The sequence below is a fragment of the Amblyomma americanum genome, chromosome 9 (genome assembly GCF_052857255.1).
Source record: "Amblyomma americanum isolate KBUSLIRL-KWMA chromosome 9, ASM5285725v1, whole genome shotgun sequence".
In the NCBI taxonomy this organism is placed as follows: Eukaryota; Metazoa; Arthropoda; class Arachnida; order Ixodida; family Ixodidae; genus Amblyomma; species Amblyomma americanum.
In genome coordinates this window covers 130,156,527-130,179,298 of record NC_135505.1, presented here as the reverse complement: position 1 = coordinate 130,179,298, position 22,772 = coordinate 130,156,527, and the positions used below count along the sequence as shown (strand labels likewise).

The 22,772-nt window shown below is 47.0% G+C and overlaps 1 long non-coding RNA gene across 1 annotated transcript; it reads left to right on the top strand.

The window, feature by feature from the left end:
* The first annotated feature begins 2,954 nt into the window (after positions 1 to 2,954).
* On the top strand, positions 2,955 to 5,950 carry LOC144105655 (uncharacterized). Its single transcript, XR_013308847.1, has 2 exons — positions 2,955 to 3,062; positions 5,842 to 5,950. It is a non-coding gene; the product is annotated as an uncharacterized LOC144105655 (long non-coding RNA).
* Positions 5,951 to 22,772: the final 16,822 nt, after the last annotated feature.

Genomic DNA, 22,772 nt, shown 5'->3' with positions numbered 1-22,772 from the left:
AACCGGCGCCAGTCTGCAGGTGAGTCTCGATAATTTGATAAAGAATTTCGGCAAATAGCGGATGGCTGCCTTCTGTTGAGTATGCTCCATAGAATGCTTCGGGATAATAGTTTGCGGCGTCAGGTCATGTGCCTTGCAAAAACAGTTGTTGGCGAAAACAGAGCCCCCCTGCAGAAGGCCAAAGCAACAGTGCTCTGCTCTGTGGCAGCGGAAAGGGGAAACAACGTGATTTCTTGGGAGTTAACAGCTGTAAAGAAGATAAGCGCGTGCCGATCGGCTTTGGACAGGCGGTAATAATGTGGACGGTGCGGAAGCACAAAACACGATGGAAACGTCTGTAGTTGGATGAAAGCTCGCCGCTACCTCTGCGGCAGGTTCATTTACCTTGCAACAAAGCGTCTTAGCGACATGAGCGAGGAACGACAGAAAATCCATGCTCGAAGAAGGCCAACCCTTGATTGTGAAAGAGGAAACATTGGAGGACGCGGCCGATAGCATGCACATTTGGTCATCATATGATCGTCGATGTTGGTTCGGCTCTGTGTTTTGTGCCTAGGAAACTTTGAGAGCAACACAAGAAAAAGTGGCCACCTTTGTCGCCATGAAACATCAAACTTTCCTGTTACCTGGGGACCTTGCCACAACTGGGGCAGTTGGATATGCTTGTTTCTTACACGCGACTCTCGTCGAGTGCTCGGTAAATGTTCTCGACTGCTCAGGGCCAAGCCTCTGTGGACGCGACTATAGTATATAAAAGTTCAGCTACAGAGTGTCGCCAGTCATCAACGTCGGGGCGAAGCGGGAGGAGGGACCACGAAAGAACTGATTATCAGCCGTGGATGATGTGGTCTTAGAATTCGAAGACTACTACTGCCTTGAATAGACTATGAATGAATGAATGAATGAATGAATGAATGAATGAATGAATGAATGAATGAATGAATGAATGAATGAATGAATGGATGGATAGATGGATAGTATTAATCATATAATTTTCAAAATTAATAGATGGCTCGGATACCTACGAAGAGATTTTTCTTCTGCCGCCGTATCACTAAAGTTACTTCTTCACAAAAAATTTGCCCGCGCCAGCAAATAGAGGTGGCACTAAAAATACCAAACCCGAGTGGAGAGCAATGGGAAGGAATGATCTTCAGCGACCGACAGGACGTCCAACTTGGGCTAATCCGGCGAGCACAGCTGGCAGCGGCATGCAGCGGAGCCCTGGACTAGGGGCAGACGACCATTGCTAAGAAGACGGAAGACACCATCTGACTCCGCCAAATTCCTCACCTACTCTCTAGAGCTCAATAAACGTTTTCCTTCCTTCCTTCCTTCCTTCCTTCCTTCCTTCCTTCCTTCCTTCCTTCCTTCCTTCCTTCCTTCCTTCCTTCCTTCCTTCCTTCCTTCCTTCCTTCCTTCCTTCCTTCCTTCCTTCCTTCCTTCCTTCCTTCCTTCCTTCCTTCCTTCCTTCCTTCCTTCCTTCCTTCCTTCCTTCCTTCCTTCCTTCCTTCCTTCCTTCCTTCCTTCCTTCCTTCCTTCCTTCCTTCCTTCCTTCCTTCCTTCCTTCCCGCGCTAAACTACTCTTCAGATTGGGACCGAAGCTCTGCCAACTAACTAAATCACTCGAACTTCTTCACATTAATTCTATTCTTTTCATTATTCAGAAATACATTCGGGCTTGGAAGTATCTCTGCAAAGAAACCAGCCCAATGTCAACAATCACTTCACTCGCACAACTGTTGCTCGTACCACTCCCTATTTCAACGAATATACTTTCATATCAAACACCCACCTGCTCAGTGAGCTAATCTCTAATCCATCCTATCCTTCAGCGCGTGTTCACCAATCTAACAAAGTTGCAGTTAGTTCTTACCACACTGTCTGCTGTTGCCACAGTTTTCTTCTACGCACGTCAGAGGATGGAAACCGCCTGCTCGCGCTCATCAGCGTCATTGAATTCCGTCAACTTTTTTTAAAGATACCATAGCTTAAATTGTTTAAATAGGAGCCTAACAACTATCTTTTTTGTATTTGGTTGAGTTCCTTGCATTTCTTTATTTTGTTAACATTTGAATCACTCCCCTCAGTAGTCCCAACTGGCCATGAGGGTATTAAAAAATGAAATGACCAACCTTGTCCTCCCATTTCCAAATAGGAAGCAGTGTAGCGCATCTTTCTCGGGCTATGCACCGCGGTACATGCCAACAACAAATAGACCGTGCACGTTTTTGGGCATCCGAAGAGCATAACAAATGTCCCGTTAACATAGTCCCAGCGGCGGCCTTTAGAGCGGAGAAAAAATGCAAAAGAAACAAATGAACACAACTCACCTCCGGATTGAAATGCTTTAGATAATTCATCTCCAGAACTAATATTCTAAACCACGCTTAACTAACCTGCAATTTTAGCATCTTCTTAGCCATTCTATAGCATGTTATCCAGCTTCTGCTCCTAGCTCTAAACGTAACACTAGTCATGATTCCCATTTAAAGTGCACCACATGGTGCAGTTACTTGCTTTCCAGTTCAACGAGTCTTCTAGCCCGTGATGCATTTCTAGCAAATCGACCAATAAGTAAGTGCGTTCCCGTTGAGTACAGAAAGGACTACTCAGTGTGTATGGAATGTGAGTTTTAAGGTCCCCCACCTGCCTTCAGCCAGAGGGGGACGTAGTAATGTAGGGTTTTATAGAAACTGTTTTTCGAACATCTGGGTTGCTTTAACATCTGCTGATGTATCACACGCATATAGGTGTTTTTGAATTTCGCTTCCATCTAAACAAAGTTTGAGATATGCACTTGGTGTCGCTACCTTAGGATCAACAGGCAAGTGTCCGCCACTGAGGCACTGCTGCATGTAGACTCACCTATTAGTACAACCGAGTTTTGTTGAGTTTTTTGGCAAGGCTTCAATGTGTTTACTGGTTCATGTTTTCAGTTACTCAATATTCCTGAAAAGCCGACAGAGTACAGAAACTGTCAAGTAAAATGCTGCAGCCTGAAAAAAAACTCCTGTATAACTCTACCTTTGTTAGACGGAATGACATGCTCCGACAACAAGGTAAGCACAAATATGCGCGCATTCATTTTCAATTCAGCAGTGAATTTAACGATATTTTAGCCTCTCATTTTCCGCAGATTCAGTCTGTCCGAGATGCTTGAGATTGGGCTAATTAGAACGTAATCATATGCAAGACGAGCGCTGCTTAGATTGACAAAGACAATGTTAACGAAGACAACATGAACAGTTAAGCGCAACCAAGCGTTCGTACTGCCGTTTTTAACTCTGTCGTTGTCTTAGGCTTAGTAGCAGCACAAAAAAACACGCACAAAAGAAGAAGAACTAGACACCGAGAGACAACCACAGCGCGTCTGTGCGTGTCTCTCGGTGTCTAGTTCCTCTTCTTTTGTGTGTGTTTTTTTGCGCTGCTACTATGCCTAAGACAAGTAGCCAACTCGCCCAAGAGCTCGTTTTTCTGTCTTTGTCATTTTGAGCAGCATACGTCTTGCATACTACATGTCCGGTTTGCGTCCATCCACCTACTCGTTGTTCCTACTCCGTACGGGCACCGTAAAATGCTCCCTTCTGTTAAAGCACTCACTTTTCCGCGCTGGAATTTCACGCAGAAATGACATACTATAGTACTTTAGCTGCGGACGCCAACATATAAGGCATATGGAAACTCGTAACTATAGCAAGGTTGTTCAATTACGTATTCAATTTATTGCTTTGACCTTATTTTTTAACCAATATTATTGCTTCGCAAATCTGGCTGAATGCTTCAACCTCGCCTGTTCGAGGACAGGTCTTAGTAGCGCCACCGCTGCTCCAATTATCAATACGCTTCCATTGAGGAGTTATGGCGGCGCAAACTGTTTAGTAATCATGAAATGGTTTTATTGCCCGGCGGAATTAAAGTGCATTTAATTTAAAATCCGGTTCAACGTGACACGAAGCTGAAGGAGGACATGGAGCAGAACCAAAAGATCATGAGCCCTAACCTTACCGAGAACATGATACGAAACTTAAAGAAAACGCGTCAACCTATTCCGTTCCATTCACCGAGAGCAAAGAAAACTAGCAAGGCTTATAACACAGGGCGGGATTTCAACGACATGCGGTGCAGACCTTCGCTTCACGCTGGCTTACAGCAAACGACCTCCGCTGCACCCCTAGGGGTGGCGTTCATGACTAGTAGCCACTAGCGCTGTTACTTAAAAATCATCTTCATTCTTAATTTGTTTCTTAAGGCCCACCCACATGGAAGAAAAAATCGCCAATTCCGTCCCGGGAAGTTCGTCACGTTACCGGGCGCCACTGGCTCCGCCTCATTCATAGAGGGCAGCAGATTCGCACCCAGTGGATGGTCCCGCAATGCGCTATACTTTTCCTGCACTGCATTTAAGCCTTGCATATAATCTCGACAGGTGATAGGCTGGGAATTTTAGTGGCTAGTTTTGCAGAAGTAGCGTGCACTCTATGTAGGCAGTACTGAGTAGAGCGACCGCACTATCAGTGTCCAGTTTTGCGCTCACAATCCACGTTTAAGAGGTTGTGTGCGGCTGAAAGCACTCGCAGCTCATGTTCATTTGCAGCTGCAGATATGGTAAAGGCACGCGTGCGGAGGAGGCCAGGAAGATCTGAACACCATGTTTCCGCCTTTCTCTTCTGCACAATCTAGCGCAATATTAGGAGCTGGACATGAGCAGGTTCGTCCTTCACTCTGCATGGTCATGACATTTGGTTACACCACCACCGTTCTCGCTGATCAACGAACGATACAGCCATTGACAGCTGCGCTATGAATGTCTGTGAAAGAGTTATTACGTTAGGGGCCTTTCAGCCAAAAAATACACTGCGTTTTGTTCTTTTCCCAAGCCAAGCAGTTGCACTGTAGTATTAGTAACAACGAAATGCTATCAAATGAACGCGATGGTTCGGTCTCCCTCCAAGCACTTTGCACACGTTCAACGAAAAGTGACTCACTTTCTTGCTGCATAGGAAAACCTCCGTATTGTATGGCGAACGCGTCCAGAGTATCCTAACATAAGAGCCTCTTAGAACAGCGTCTGTGACTAACGCTACCGCTCCACGCGTACTGAGCGCGGCTGGTGTGCATGGCCGAGACTGCCCTGAGGCGACGCGTGCCTACCACCCGGCTCTAGCTCTAGCGGCGCGCGTTGCGCGGCAAGCTGAAGCGCTGGCGCTACGCTGTATGACAAAATGCCTGTAATATATGTTGCGTACCATTGCAATAGGCGTCCAATGCTTTCACGAATTCCTTTCGTTTACTACAGTTTGAATACCACTGGCATGGTCTGTATTGTTCAATCCACGCCAGTAGTGGCAAGTGACAATCAGTAATGGTAGGTCGCTAATTTGGATGCCAGACCAAATGCATCTAAACGCTCAAAATGGCGAAGTTAATAGGTGGTGCTTATATATGGTGCGGATGCAAGCATTTTTTTCCTACAATAAACTAATAATTGGGAGCAAAGGTTTAAGGAATTAGAAGAATAGGCGTAATTGAGTATATGCTTTTAGATCTCTTGTTTACGGATTATGAGCTTATCCACGTGAACACTACTCTGTATTTTTGGCCAGGCTGTTACTGGCTGAGGTCGATGTTGTAATATTGATCGATCGTCAACACTGAAAACTAAATGCCCATGCTCGACACGCCGACTAGAATATAAGCTTTTGTTTTCTCAGGTACACCTTTTTATGTTATGACACCGGTAGCAAATGCTATAAAGACCTATTTACCCTCGTGTATGTACGCTTTGCTTTATTCGACCTTCTGTATTTTGGTCTCTCATGGCTTCGTATTTCATTCCAGACATGCAGAAAAGCTGTATGCACAGACAAGAACTGGGAGAGCTCAACTTCACCTGCAGCAGACAGCGCTCGCAATCTGTAAAATAAATGGCTGTGTCTTTTTTCCCGAAGATATTGCGATCCTTAACCAGACAAACAGATCACAACTTAAGTTCTGTTAATATAAGGAAATGTCACATACCACATAACTGTGAGGGATCCGAAAAAGGTAATGTGGAGTCGTTACTACCCAATTAATGGAATATAAGCTACTGCTTGCGGATTGTGTGGCAAGCCTGAGTTGGCTCACAGTTTCAACCGTAGGGAGACTGGGGCAGACAATCAACACGGGCAATATATGCAACTATGCAAATAAGTCTGTAATATGAACAGACTCTTGCCTTGTTGTCTCGTGTGTTTCACTCGTTTCGAAATGAAGGAGACACTAGCGGGCCCTATCAGAGCAGGAGCTGTTTTTCATAGCACAGCAAATATGGACGTCGAACTGTTTTGATGTGATAGCGCTAAGGCGCTCGTGTCGCAGAAAATGCGGCGTCATTATCGCGGCATTGGCGCCGACGCGCATCGGCGTCGTTGACCATGAGTGAAAAATCCACGAAGAATCCTGTGAGAAGCAACCTAGGACGCACTTTGGCCACCTTGGTCACGTAACCTAGTGGCGTCATCATAACCTGCCAACCGGAGAGGGATAAAACTGCGCACCGTGGCAGGTGGCAATCAAAATGAATGATTGGTCGTGAGAGGATGCTCAGGAAGAGCAACGTTGGTCGTGCAAGGCCCACCACTGGGAACACCTGCCATCGCAGGGCAGTGGAACATCGCTTAACCGCTGCACCGCTGCTCCAGAAGTCATATGTGAGAACACCCAGGAATCTGTCCATCTTAAAAAGACAATGAACAATTCCGAATATATAGGCATTAAATCACTAAAGCTCTCTCTTCATATTGAAAGAGGAAATGAAGTCTCCCCTGCATTTTCCCCCTCCTTCTATTACAGTATGCACCATAACAGCATTTTACCGAAGTTCCAGGTAAGGACGGTCCGGTGAAGACGCTTATTTGCGAATGCAACACCTTTAGAGGAGAGCTTCATAGCTAGCTCTTCAGTTCAATACCAGAAAGCAAATTCGATAAGAAACTAGAGAGTCTCACAAAAGAAGACCGTTCTATCACAGCATGACGACGTCTTATTGCCATAGGGCACATCTCGTCTTTTCAGAACTTGCAACCAAACCCGCGGCTACGCTTCTTGTTATTATCCAGCTCTCCTGAGGTCTGCATTGCCGGAAACACAATAACAACGCATACGAGGTAGTTAGAACCAGTTCGGTCTGAAGATGCTAAGCTCATATCTTACCACAACCTGCACAAACGCGGTGTAGAAAACCGCTAGCACCATATACAGTTCAAGAACCATGGACGATTATGGCCCTCAAAAAGTAAAAAATGCCGTCTCTAACTTTTTTGACGGTAATATTGTACTTTGAAATTTGGAACTGTGTTGTTTTGATTACATGGCAACATTCCGACCTGCTAACAAACTGCCGACACATAACATGAATTGTTGAAAATACGAGCGAATGTTTCTATTTTTCGTTAAAATGGACTGCATCCCTGTTTTTTCTGCAGCGTTAATTCAAGTAGGTGAAATCACAGAAAACTCAGTGTTGTTAGAACGTTCTGGATTGATTTTCTTTGCTACATACTTCAAGGTTTGTTTTGCAGACCTCAGCCCGTTTCTGACGTCTGCGCTATTAGCTGCTTTCTCTTGGCAATGCATTCACTGAAATTATACTATATTGTCCGCTGTGTTCTAGCGGTCGATGCAAGAATAATTGCGGTTATTTATCTCGTGCAATAATTTAAAATGAGGCAAGCATAGTAGAAAATTGTGCTGTCCTTTCACAGGCTTATTACTGAAAGCTCTCTTTCTCAGTCTGATTTGGCGGCTCTGTTGCGTTTTGGAAGGAACCAGAATAGCGTGGGGTAGATGGCCATCGCCTTGGATACGCACAATGATATATTAAGAGGCCTCGTCAGCATGGCTACGCGCTAACAGCCCACTTATGGCCTAGTTGCTGTCGATGTCTTGAGTGTAAGCTCACCTCGTGCGTATGAAGCCTATTCCCCCCAAAAAATGTATTATTCATCCAACCCTGGGATCTTCGTGCATAGTTAGTTTTTTGTGGAGCTCAAAAGCATGTGATCTTCCAGAATAAATTTATTTTTTTTGTATGAGGCCTCTTTGATTCTAATGAAGGGAGTATCATTGGCTGCAAGCTAAAGGTTCTCTTCGGCACTGTGATGTGGCGGCTAGCTGAGTGTCGGAAGGAACCGGAATCACAAGGAGTACATGACCATTTTATTGGAAACGCACAATGCTATATTAAAAGGCACCGTAAGCATGGCTATGTGCTAGCTGCCTTTTTACAACCTATACGTAGTCTACCTCTTTAGTGCACGCTTGCTTCTGCGTATAAATGCCGTTCCTAAAAAAATGCATGTTCATCCAACATTACGATCTTCGTGTGTAGTTATTTGTGGGGCTCTGAAGCAAGTGATCTTGAAGAAGATTTTCATTTTATGTATGGAGCCTCTTCGATTGTAACGTCCGTTTGAATGGAGTATCATTAGCTGCAAGCTTGCCTGCAATGGCAGTGTTATGTTTTTTAGCAGATATCGAGTATCATGCGCTGAGGGGCATTATTTCCGACAGTTTCTCTACAAAAGCATTCTTTATATAGAAACTATTGAACAAAAGCTTATGAATAGTGCATTTACTGCGGAACATACAAAGACATAGATACTTGTTGCAGTTTTCCTTCCACTCCTGGATGATCAAGGTTCATCACAAAATATTTTCTGAGAAATGTGTGATAGCGAACTTCTCCACATTGCTAATAATTGGGCTGCTCGGATCACTGGACCGTACCACTGAGTCCAGGCGTCCTGCTCTTCCTTCTGTCGTCTGAGCCGGCAAAACTCGGCGAGCTGCTCCGCAGGACAGTTGTAAAGTATGCATGAGGAAAAGGACTGCAAATTACACGTAAGTTACACCGTAGGTTCCAGAAACCCGTAGGTTACACCCAGTTTTTTCTGATAATGGCAGTATACAAGCCAGCTTTTTTGTGTTAACGTTCGCGGAAAGCATTGTAAATGTTCGTAAAGAAACAAAGCGAATCACAAACGGCACAGATACCGTAAAATGCAACTATACATGGGAACATAGTTGATCTTTCCGACAATATACATTCGATTAGCTCACCTCGGCTATTGTAATCGCAAACTGAAGTTTACTCTAACTTCATGCATTGCAAAATTTAACTGACAGCAAACCGACTTAATGAGCGCGCTGGTGCGCTAAGAAATGATCTAAAGATTTTATCTTTTTTCATTTCGTATACATTCTACGTATAAGTACGTGCAATATGAAGTGTTATCGCCCTTAATCGTTGAAATAATTGACCTATTTTGTGAACGCAACTACACATTAATCGTCGTTTTCTCAATGAAGCCATCGGCTTATCTGTTTGTTTACGGGCCTGTAATAAACGGACCGAAAACGATCAAATGTTGTATTAACGCAAATCGGTAAGGCAGCTTTTGGCCTGCTGAATATAATGTTTTTAAATTGTAAACTAACTTTCATTACAGGAATAAGCCTTTCGACAAGTGTTGAAAACGATAGTCCCATACGACCTGTTTTTAAGGGATCCAAAGCTGTTTGTTAAAGAAACGTTTGGAATCGGAGCCTAAGTTTTCAAATTTCTCTTCGAAAAGCTCAGATAGATAACTTGCAAGGCTTGAAAAATTTTTTTGTTCACAATTATAACATTCAGACAAGGAGGCGGTTCTTTTATTTCATTGATCTTGGTTCGCTCACAAGTTTTGAACATGCCAACAGAAAGGTTATGACAAATTCATCTGCGCCATTTGGATTTGCTACTTTAGGCTCATGCAGTATGAACCCACAAATAATGCACACAGGCGCTAGTAAAAGGCATGCCTGGTAAATACGTGTACTTCCAATTTACCTAGAGGATGTCATGTATGGAGAGTGGAAATTAAATGTATTTAATCGCCAACAAATGGTAAGAAACAAATATTCGTAGTTTTTCGCACTGAGGAGGCAAAACAGTATCAGCTGCAGCAGTGAGGTGTTGATGTCGGACAGAAAACTCAAATTAAAAATCACTCTCTGTCATATGGATGGCGCGGTCGCCACAAGAAATTAACGCTGAAGCTGTTGACAAGAAATCTCCTCCAAAAATCATGAGATGCGCGCAAGGTTAGAACACAGCAAACTGCACATAGTGGTGGACACCATCGATAACAACGCGCCCATTGCACTTTGCGAAAGGCCGCACTGTGGCATCATTTGATAACGAAGTTCTGGCCCATCATATCGTGTCATTTTCCGCAAACGGTAGCAAAGATCAGCGTGAATAACAGAAATTGCAGCCTCTGTCAATCAAAGCTTCGACCGGTAATCCTTAAGCTAAAACATAAATCATCTGGAACGGGCGATCTGGAGACTTTTAGTGAGTTCGCAAAGTGCAGTTTCACCTCCGGGAACTGCATCGCCTAGTTTTCCGACTGACGGACAGGGAGAGCTGTTGCGGGTCGGAGTGGGGATGGAGATGGGGACCGGCGTCGGGAAACATGGGCCCCACAAGGTGCAGACGGGGGTACCGGCGGCGCAGAGAATCGGCGAGGTGGGCTGGAAGAAGGCCGGTGTCGATAACAGGGTGTAGATCGTAGCTCACTCTAGAAGGCTGCGTAACCACGTCTCGCATGCTGAAGGCGTCGACGACAGAAGCGGGAGATAAGTCCTCTGATTCCACAGTAGTAGCAAAGCTCATCGGGAGGGGTGCCAAGGTGCGTATGGGATGGCGCAGCTTGAGCCGCCGCCATTGCGTTGATGTGGTTGCGTGTCGGTGCCGGTCGGGGTGGGCGGACAAAGGGAGGCTGTGATCCAGACACTTGAGCGTAAGTCGGCGCTGGGCGGGAAGTATGTAGGAATTGATAACGGTTCGTTAAAAAAAATCTCGTATCCAATTAACGATGGTCACTGAGGGACAGGAATGAAAGCTTTAGAAAGAGATGTTTGTGGGGCACTTTCTCCAATGCTTTTTCGAAATCCAGAAACAAGAAGTCGACCGCAGTGTTGGTGTCAAGGTTAGTAGTGTTTATATCATAATTAACATAAGTTTTGCTTCTTATGACATATGTGTGACAGTCAATGGGTTTATTTGCATAATAATCGGTTTTGTCCTAGTTTCTCATCGATGCCTTTGTTCTTTCCTTCATGTTAGAAAGATGCTGAATCTTTTATGCGAGTGCCTGCCAGAATATTTTTTATTACAGTCAATGTCATCATGAATATTTTCCCCGCAATACCTAGTGCTCCACAAAGTCTTCTCTCATATCACTCCAAATAGTCCTGTCCTATGCCAGGTGCGACTCCCTAATCATCGTTAACTTCCAAATCACATCACGCAACCTTGCTTCATTGCGCCCCTGCAACTATTGCTCTCTGTTGTAATCTACTCCGCTGCTGAAATGGACCGTCCGTTATATTTCATTTGCATTACATGTTTGGCTCATAGCCATTTCTCCTTCATTTCGACTGGGATGCCATTATTTGCGTTGGCCCCTAACTCATTGTTCTTTGCTCCCCTCTCTTAAGATTTAATCATTTTCGTTTCTATTGGTCACTACGCGGTTCTCAATTTAAATTCAGCCCATATTATTAGCCTAAGCATTTGTTCGCCAAAGCTAAGGGTAGCTCGTCCGGATAGTGGCATGGTCTCATCGTCTTATTAAGCGCTCCGAGAAGAAATTCACCTCGTAAAACAATTCTATCGCCTTCGAGAGTCAGGGTGATTTGCGGGAACGGGGTATAGTTGTTCTGCATCTCACGAAAAAAACCAGCCCGAGAGCACTTATTATATTATTTGGCATTAGCCATATCCCTGAGTACATAGGGCTACACACGTTTCAACGTCACCACGAAAGAAGCGGCTCAAGTTAATTTGTGTTTCAGAAATGTAGTCACCTTCTGCAGAAGTTAACGTTCGCATTTTTGGCTATTGCTCACGCCGCCATTTCAAGAAACGTGTTAGCTTGCAGTTGGTGACATCGCACATCTGTAGCGCGTGTAAGGTGGAAAGCAAGTTAGACCACGGTATTGTTCCTACATGAGTAATTAGATTTAACAAACCACCTCTCAAGCTTCTTAAACGAATTGAGATGTCCCTTAGCTGTCAGCCTATCTTTGTACACTGCATCAGTTGGCGGCATGAAAGAGCGTCACTTATCGATTACGTGAGTAGGGGAGGGCCATTGAGATTTTCGGTGCATTGCCGTTGAGGCTAGGGCTGTGACAACATGCGAGTCATATTAAAGCATCATCCGCAAAAAGAGAATGTCACATGTGTAGAAGCAGCAGATAGGAGAGTGATTTAACAAAATAAATACTGACCGTAGAGTAAACTATTGAAAACGGAAGTGCTCCACGGAAAAATGAAGAGGGAAATGAAGAGAGAATTTGTTGGACGAAGAAATTAGAAAACTACATCGTTGACCTGACCCCGGAGAGCCCAAAAGCCCCTCATCCAAGGCGCCCTATGCGCGAGGAGTCCTTGCGCCATTAAAATGTAACCATTCATTAATATTTTTTGTGCGGAAGGTGCCTACAGCAGGCGACGAACCTGCTATTCGTTTCGGTTCAAATTAGCGCCGCCTGTGAAATTGCAGGACTCAGTATTCGGTTCCCGACTGTGTTTAAGTGACTGACTCTAAATATAGGCCCGATTTTCGTTCTGCAGATTTTTATTTTCATTGAAGCCAACGTGTTTGACTAGGCGTATTTCCTAAAAGGAAAAAAAACGAGAGACGTCTATTGCAGCAAAATCCTTTTAATGCTGACCGGAATACTCGTAAACCGGCTTCTAGCACAGCTTCTGGATGTTCCGGTGTGAAAAACTGTCACGTCTCATAAACACACGAAGCCAAAATTCTGGTTCTACGACCAAGAAAACCACTCCACGAGTAGAGGTGAGCTATGTTTAGAGCATACTGAAACCGCCTTTATCAAAACACCGCGTCTACATTCCCTGGCACGCGCAAAACAGGAGAGGAGCCGAATACATCTTTATATGAAAACAGAAATTTGTTGCACAGCAAATAAGAAGTTCCAGCATTTTTAGCAGCCTGCGGTGTTCTATGCTCGAACACGGATAGAGCCCTACCAATGATTGAGCCAGCCGCACCAAGAGCGCATACGAGGAGAGGGACGAAAAACTTTATTGATCCGCAATGGCTGGGAGGTGACGGACTGTTGGCTGCACTACGTGGGAGGAAGCCCCTTGGTTCTCGGCAAACTCTTAGGGCCGTTTGACGACACGGAGCTGCACCCTTGGGCGGAGCTGAGAAAATCGGCCTTTCACTGCTCGAAAGTACGAGTAAAGAGCAGACACAGGTCCGGAGAAGGTAGGTCTAGTGGACAGTTCCGAGATATGTGTTCTGATGTGGCTTTATCACACAGTATAAAGAGCACTGATCAGGGTGTATGGGGGAATACAAAGCCGGGGTAGGAAAGGACTCTGATTGTAGCCAGCGCCACGCGATTTCCTGAGCTTTGGTTAGGGACTGGTGATTGAATGGGTAAAGTTTCCTGTCGAGGCGACAGTGGTGGGTAATATCACGAAATGAGACTGGTCTGTCTCTCGCAGACTTCGTTAAAAAGGAGAGTTGAGCGAGTTGGTACATACTGCTGGGAATAACAGCGCTGAGACAAGGGACAGAGAAAGAAGAAGACAACATGACCGGCGCTGACTAACAACTGAACGTTTATTAGAAAAAACATGCAAAATTTACTCCTTTGACAACCACTGGGCGCGTGCGCAACACCAAAAGCCACAGTGATACATCAATCACTTGAATCCAGATACATTAGTTCCCAGTCATGAACTGTTACAGAGGGGGTGCTCACGCATGAGCCAATGTTGTTATGAATATGAAACGCTTCACTGATTTCCCTTGTTCGTTTCTCTTTGTGTTTGTACAGGATTCTAGTTTTATTAAAAATGGGTGTACATGATTTTTCAGAAGAATCAGGTTGGTTATTACGGGGACAGTTCCTGTAATGTAAAGCCAGATTTGAGGACGGAGCCCCTTTCAAAGAAGTGTTGTGGTCTCGTAGGCAGGTCTTGTAGATAGAAAGGCCAGGGAAGAGAAAAAGAAACGAAGAACTAAAAAATGGGTGCCAGATAAAGCATGATCTGAGGTTTGTCCCTTGTGCTGAAGAGGTTGTGCATGAAGTGCCGTTCACGTGCGGGAAGACCTATGTAGGTCAAAGAGGAAGGAGCCACCGCGGTGGCTGAGTGGTTACGGCGCTCGGCTGCCGGCCCGAAAGACGCGGGTTCGATCCCGGCCGCGGCGGTCGAATTTCGATGGAGGCGAAATTCTAGAGGCCCGTGTACTGTGCGATGTCAGTGCACGTTAAAGAACCCCAGGTGGTCGAAATTTCCGGAGCCCTTCACTACGGCGTCTCTCATAGCCTGAGTCGCTTTGGGACGTTAAACCCCCATAAACCAAACCAACCAAACAGGAAGGTGCCTGAATACCCGCCTACGAGACCACAACACTTCTTCTTTTCTCAATGGACTCAACTTTTCTCAATGGACAATGTACACTAATGGTAACTGAACGAAACATGTTCGACATTGCGCATGTAATGTTGTAGCGTAAAACAATGCAATGTAACCTTCTCTTGTTCATATAGCATGGCCAATACAAAAGGTCAATCATGTAAGTTGTAACTGAAGGAAAGTCGACAGCGATAGTTTTTTTTTTAATCTGAAAGGTGATGGTGGTGGTAGTGGTTTTAATAAAAATAATAGTAAAAAGGAAGGAAAAGATTTTTGCTAGCCCCGGCATCTGCCATCGATACTGAAGCACCTGAGCTGGGTCAGCGGAAATAAAGGATAGCAGGCAGAATGGAGAAATGAAATGAAAGAGGTGACGGGGACAGGAAGAGAGGATAGGGGGAGAAGTAATATGTACAAACGATTTACACAATAAGAAATGTGTCCACGTTGTGCGCGTAATTAGTTCATTCTAGATGAATTAAATCACACACGCGCACAGCACTGTGTTGATTACAACTGGAGTGGGGCGTCCAGTTATTAATCGTTAAAGGTAGAACTCGCGGAGCGTTCGGTCACTGCGTGTAACTACCTGACGGAGAACCGACGAGACGTCAAGCCCGTGTGTTCGAGGAATGCACATAGGCTCACCAAAGTTCGCTCACGAGTGCGCGCACTACCCTGCGGCCACAATAGCGTCTTCATGGAGTCTGGTAGTATGCCCTGCGCCCTATAGGCCGCGAGCATATCGCGACGAGCATCGGCGAACGCGGCACAGTGAAGGAGCAGGTGTTCTAGTGTTTCCACTGCACCGCATCCGTCACACACATCACTCGTCGCGATTCCGTGACGCATCCGTCGTTCCCCGGGCCACACGCAGCCTATGCGCGCGCGGAGGACCATTGCACGTTGTGACCGTGTAAGTGCGCGACAGCCGGTGACACTGTCGATGCGCTCACCTCCCGCGATGCGTGGGTCGGGGTGCTGCTTTCGAAGATGGTCATGGATGGCCGCACGCACGTCCTCCAGGTAGTTGGTGTGGAGCGGTCGCGAGGTCGTCAGCTTCTTCGTTGCCTGCGATGCCGCAGTGACCGGGCACCCACTGTGCACGCACGGCACAACCTCTCTGCCCGAGGCGCTCGATGCGCGAATTTCCCGCACTAATGGGCTACCGCGGCCGTTAGATTGCAGGCGGCGCGGGAGTCGCACAGCAGAGCACTCCTGGGCGGCGGAGGGCCGAGGGTGAGCAGCAGGTCCAGCCCGAGCCGGATCTCCATCAACTCCGCCGTGGTGGAGGAGCCCAGGAAGGCTGCGTGTTGCTGGCTGTGCAGTCGCGGGGCGGGGATGGTGGCCGCCGCAGCAAGGGAGCAGCTGTCGCGGGGCACTGAGCCGTCGGTGTACACGAGTAGATGGAGCTGGAGCTTCTCGTGTATGACGGCTCTGGCCAGCTGCTGCGCAGCACAGAGGGATATGCTCCGCTTTCCCGCAATGCCGACGATCTCTCGCTGTACCTCCGAGGCAGCAGGCCAGGGCGCGCAGGAGCCGTAGGGGGGTGGGCCTTGTGTCAATTGCTCATACTCGAGCAGCGCCGCGCCCATTCGTGAGTGCGAGCGCATACGCTGCAGCAGCGAGCCGCCGTCCGGTGCGCGGTGAAGCCGGACGATAGGTGGATATTTCGAATTTTTTCGAAATAGGATGATTTCAACGCCTCAGTAAAAAACATTAGGCCCGTCCAGAAGTACGAATTCTCTCTGAGGATAGTCAGAAAGACCGCTTAATACTGAGCAAAAATTTCAGCTACAGGTTCTTACGCCTTCCTGTCCCATTATTGTCATAAAAACTCCGCTTCTTCGAATGCATTCCTTAAAACAATGCGATTTTTTGCTGGGAAATTCTGAGAACTAAAACATGCTTTTGCACTGCTGCCAAAAAAAATTCCGTATAATTACTTAAAAATTATTTAGGTCCCACAGAATTTTTTTTTCGGGCAAATGCAAACTGGCGATTTTCCGAAATCGCAAAGGGACGTTTTACGCCTCTTATGATATAAGATTTCATTTTTTTTCGAGAAAACTACAGTGCTTCGTGCAAAAATAAGTTCAATTCCTGTGTATCGGTGTATTTACCCATCATCTATGAAAAGTTCATCGAAAACAACGAAAGAATTATGGGACCTCGGTTGCCGTTCTTATCTGACACACCCACATGCTGCCCCCGATTTGTAGTATTTCAGCTCAAGCTTTTAAAAGGTCCTATATATACGATGATTAAAAAAATAGAAGGAAAATGTTCTCAGGGACAATATGCCAGCCGCGAGGAACGAAACTTTAGCAATTATGTTCATTAAGGAACTGTAATTTGATAATACACATTTTATCTACCCAGTATGATGGTTAGTGCGTATCGAGAGTTCATAGGCACGAACAAGAGGATGTCATACCTGTGTTTGAAACGACGAAAATGTAATTTGTTTCAGTTTTAGCGCAGCCAGAAGCCGTACGGCGAATGCGTTAACGCGTTACCGTCGATTACTCCCCAGCCACATTTTATGTCGACTTCTGACGTTTCGCGTCTCAGCGTATGGCGTAATTACGTGAATTCGGGTAATCAGGGAAAGTGTACGGGCCTGCCCACTGGCTCAAGCTGAGCCGCAATCTTTGCCACGAGCAGACAGCAGGAGAGAAGGAAAACGGGTCCCGACCGTGTCATTTGTAACTATGACGGCGGTCTAGCAACAGATACACCTGGTGGCAAAAGAGCCCTCATTACACTGGTGAGAGCTCCCAGATCGCAGCAGAATCCCGATTGTCACTGCTGATAGGAAAAGAGAAAAGGAAAGAGCACGGGCCTGCCCACTGGCTCAAGCCGAGCGACGCTCACTGACGCGTGCGGAGAGCATATATAGAAAGAAAAGCCACTCGCTAATAGGCCCCGGGCCGATCTCGGAGGCAGCGCAATACCGGGCCGACTCGTGCCAGAGTGCTACAAACCCAAGCCCTCCGCCATATTCTAAAGATAAATTGAATAAATTTGGGCCAAGGACCTGCACCAGATATTAAACCAGGTGTCAGAGCCACTGCCACATCACCCACATCGAATCCCAATCTGTTTTTGCTAGGAAGAATGAGGAAAGAGCACAGGCCTGCTCACTGGCTCAAGCTGAGCAACAATTGCTACCACGTACTGAAAGTTGGAGAGTTTAAAGATATGAAGTTCCAGCACTCCGCCACATTTCAAAAAATATGTTAAATATGTGAGGTTCGAATGGAAGGAGCGTTAGATATTCCTGAAATCCGAATTGTAGGTCCGATACATATAACCGTCTGACAGGCGTCAAAATGGAGCCACCTAGTCTCGACATTCGTGTAAAATTTGTGGGCCAACGGCTTTCCGCTTGATGTTCAAGATTATGTCACACGATTCAGCGTTTCATACAGCATAAACTTACTAGTTAAGTTAGAGCCTAGCTTGCGGCAGGAATTAGAACCGGCGACCTATGTACCCCTAATTCCACGTCTTTACGAATCTTGATATGAGCATTGGGGCTCAACTGTTTGTCGCAGTGTCTCCAGGGTGGTGGCACGTGTTTTCTATTTTCGTGCACCATTACTGCAGTTAAAAACTAGAACGCGGCAGGGATTCGAACTGTGAACCTGTGTTAGGTGTGCTAACGCTCGATATTGGATCGCTGCTTTAGCGTCTGCTTTTTTTTTTCACATGTAACTGACGGATGTAACTGCTCGAAATGTGGTTGCGAATCCTCCATATATTTTTGGCAGTTTAGTGTTTTATTAGGAAATACAGATGATCACGTCATGTTTGAGTTTCGATTGCTGCTTTATACTTATTGAGTTAATTGTCCGCACGTGCAATTGCCTGCCTACATTTTACATTGTAATTATTTTTCTGGGGGCAAAACACTGCGAAGCAAAGCCGCTGAGCTGAAAAAATTCTTGGACACGTTAAATTTTGCATCGGGCAGAGGGTGTCGAAACTCCTGTCTGAGCTGGTGCCAATTGGTTAGGTTGCAGCTTCTACCGTGCTAGCGCCAAGTGCCCACAACAGCCCAGCGAGCAATGTGACGACGCCCAAGGGGAACTGAATGGAAAAGCCTATATCTGCTCTACCGCGATATTGTGATGTGGACTTGCATTTTGGCTGCAGCGCCAGGAAGCACTGAGAAGCGTGATAGTCTCATCACCCGCAACGCGCTCAAGCCGGCTGGCGCCGGCGAGCCCTCAGGTGGCGACAAGAAGCTCGTACGAAACTGTTGTGCAAAGCATTTATTGGCAATCACTGTTTTGAAAAAGACCGCGTTAGAAAGTACAGGGACAGATTAAGGCGGCAGCTGTATATGCCTAATCGGCAGTAACTCGCAGCTGGCACACGGGAACCCTTGCAGCGGCGACGATGGTCCGGAAGCAGCAGGTCACCGCGTCGTTGTCCCATAGGCGCTGACTAGAGGCCATCGTTGTACTGCCTGGACTGAGCAGCGTGGCAACAGTTGACACACCCAGTAGGTCGGCTTCGGGAAGGACACGGCGATGTCCGGTTGCAGTGTTGCACCACCAGCGATTAGAACGTTATTCTTGCCTTTTGCCAATTCGTTGCACCACGTCGGTTTTTTTCTTCTTTTACAATCTTCGCTTCGCCTTTCTCTTCTGAGCATGTTCCACAAGTCTCCTTTCTTCATTCTAGTATTTCTGATTTCATCCAATCTTGTGCTCTAGCTCATAACAGAACGAAGCACCCAGAACATCTCTATACATTCGAACAGAAAAAGGCTCAGATATGAGCATACAGTTGAAATACGCTAGGAAACAAAAGCATGGAAAAATGAAGGGAAGTAGACTAATAGAGACCAAAGTATTTCAAAGAAGAAATCTACCTTGCACACCACAAAAGAGCCGGACTGACGTTCACCTTGCCTGGTCAAGAGGCTCCCTTGAGAGTATGCAATTTGTTAATTAGCATATAGAGGTGATCAGGAATGAGTACACTGATGAGAAGGTGTGTGTTTTTGAATTGCGCAGACAAGGGTCAAACAGTTTGAAATAAATGAGAGAAAGAGCGATCCGGATCAAATTGTGTAGTTTGTAAAGTAACGCCAAACAACTGGGAATTCGAGCAGACATGCAGAAGCAACGATGGAAGGCGAAATCTATGAAAGTGAAAAGTAAAACGCCTGTAGCCCGTAATGACCTTGCGTAGAGGTTTGATGGAAGCGAAGTATTTGCGGATACCAAGAATATTACGGACACAAAAGTAATGCCTGCTGTTTGAAATGCAACAATAACTCAAGTGTAGGTGCAATACATGTACATGTGCGATTGTGGTGAAGTGAAGATAAACGCGGCAGTGTGTGGCCATTAAAAAGAGCGCTGCCTGCAGCTGTATTAGCTGAAATTAGTGTAACAAGGGTGACTGGTAGCAACACGACTAAGCAGTACTGAGACAAGCGCAAAAATAAGAGTTTATATTGAACGAAGGGTTAACAGACCAGGTGTAATACGGGCCATCAGCTTTTACAGATTCATAACATACAGGTAAGTATATAAAGCTCTTTTGGAGGGAGGGGGCATACGTGCGGCAAGAATTGAATATCTTGCGTGGCGCATGGATACCGGACAGGGCCAGAGGTCTGAGCTCGTACTTCAGAGGCGGCTCCGAGATCCAAAGTAGCCGTATCTGCAAAGACAAGTGTAAAGCATAGAAGTCGAGTGCATACTATAGTCTTCCGACGGACACTTTGCACACTTTCCGTACTATACGAAGCAAAAGTAGCGTAAACCATGCAGGCTTCGATTCATTTGCACTTACCACCCTACCCCCTGGAGCCAAGGGAGATAAAAAGAAGGGAGAGGCAGGAAGGGAGCGTCTTGCGTCGTGCATGGATGTCGGACCGGGGCCACAGATCCGAGCTCGGACTTCCCGAGTCTGCTCCGTGCTGTCCTTAAGCTGGTTTAGGGTCTCCCTTGATGTCTGCAAAGATAAGAGACACTTGGTAAAAGGCAACCATAGATGGAAAGGACTGAACAGCTCGAACAGACGAGAGGGAAGAGAACATAGACACACGCTCTGTGTTCTCTTCCACCCCGTCTGTTAGCGCTGAGCAGTCGTTTCCATCAACATGCACCAACCAGACTCATCAAGCCCTCTTCTTGCAATCGTGGATGTCGTGAGCACTTGAAAGTCGTCCTAGGGTCACACTGTACACTGGCTGTACCGTCGTAAACAAAGGTAGCTTACTTCGACTGAACTACATCGTCGACCCCCTTCAGCGCAGCCTGGTATTGAACAGCCTTAGGGGGTACCGCTTTCATCTGCAGCCCTGCCAGTTTTCTCGTTTCGATAAGTCGCAGTCCTGCTTACCGAAAACGCAGAAAACGGCGCTGCGATGCAGTGCAATCGAAGCATCCGACAGTACAGCGTTTGTGACGGGAGGCAGCAGCAGTGCGAAGCCGGAAGATTGTCTTGCACGGCATGAGGATGCCACACCGGGACGAGAGTTTTCAGCTCGCACTGCTGAGTCGGCTCCGTGCTGTTCGTGTCGAAGGTAGACCGTAACCCGGCATATCTGCAAAGATAAAAAGGAACCTTCGTCAAAGGCAACCTTATATAGATGGAAACGACTGAACGGCGCGAACTGACGGAACGGCAGAGAACACGGACACACGCTCTGTTCTCTTCCATCTCGCCTATTAGCACTGCGCAGTCGTTTCCACCAACATGCACCAACCAGACCGATGAAGCCCTCTTTCAAGCATGGGTGTCGTGAGCATTCCAAAGTCGTCTGATGGTCACACTCTACACTGGCTGCACTGTCGGACACAAACATGGCTTATTCCACGCCTACTTCGACTGTACTACATCATCGACCCCCTTCAGCGCAGCCCGGTGTTGAACAGCCTTAGGGGATACCACTTTCATCTGCAGCCTTGCCAGTTTTCTCGTTTCAATAAGTCGCTGTCCTGCTTACCGAAAACGCAGAACACGACGCTGCGATGCAGTGCAGTCGAAGTACCCGGCAGTACAGCGTGTGTGACTGGATGCAGAGGGTGCGCAGAGGGAACCTTGCACGGCCCGCAGCTGCCACACCGGGCCAGATGTCACTGCGGGCCGAATGCACCAATGCCGTTCGTATATGAATGCTGGAGTGAGCATATCTGCAAAGAAAAAAATAGAGGTGACAGACACGCAAGCGTAACGCAGTCGCACATATACTCACCGTGGGAGAAGAATGAGCCTTATGCCGCAGGGCTGAAACAAGTAAGAAAATCGGACGGACCTTGGCTGCAGCGGAAACACGATGTGCCGCAGACCGTAGGCAGCGTCCGTTCTTCGGAGTTGCTGGACGAGACTGGCGAGACTTTCCGAGCGCCGTGTACGGCCACAGACCACATGTCGCTCAAGAGCACTTTCGCGCCCGGGCATTCCTTGACACGACATGGTGGCCGGGTCGCAACGGCGTTTGGAACGGGCTTTTGTTTCATGACGAAAACGACAGTGAGCTCAATACCTAGAGCTGACCTGCCAAGTGTGTGCTAAGCCTGAAGCTGTGTACGCGCCGCAACCCCTGGCACACCACGCTTCCGTCACGAACAAAAAACCCGATGGCGACAGCCCGTGAAACCTCTGCGCTGCATGCTGCGTGTTGCTTGCTTACTATTAACCAATGCTCGCGGAATCAGCGCGAGTGAAACTTAAATTTGGTCTAACAGCCCAGGGGAGGTTTCACGAAAACACGTCGCCCTCGCCGCGAGGCCTTGCCTCGCACTCACCTTCGATGCCGTAGGCCTGGCTGGGAGGTGTATCCCTCGGCACTCGTTGGTCGGCAATGAGTGCAATGGCTTCTCTGCGTCTCCGGTGGCCGGTGAAAACGACAGGAACCCACAGGAACCACGCACAGAGCGATGTCCAGAACCACCGCCGCTTGCACTAAGGCGAAAATAAGCTCTCGCGGCTAGCACCAACGAACAAACAACGGCGGGCTCTGCCGGTGGCATTTTTCATCGGCGAGCAGCCGCCAGCGCACGCGCGTTACTATCGGCTACAGGTCTCTTCATTGGCGGTTTGTGCTGACGCACTTATCAGCGATTGAAAATTTCCTCCCGGGTGCTGCGGCCGCGAGCAGCGATAGCGCACTGCGCCGCACCGCTGCTTCCATGGCAGACGGCGCATCGTCACGTTTCTAGCGGCCATTTTTTTCTTTTTGTTTTCTTCGTCTGCCCCTGGCACGGCTCGATGAAGTGATACCAAGACTGCTTTGGACGCGCAAGTT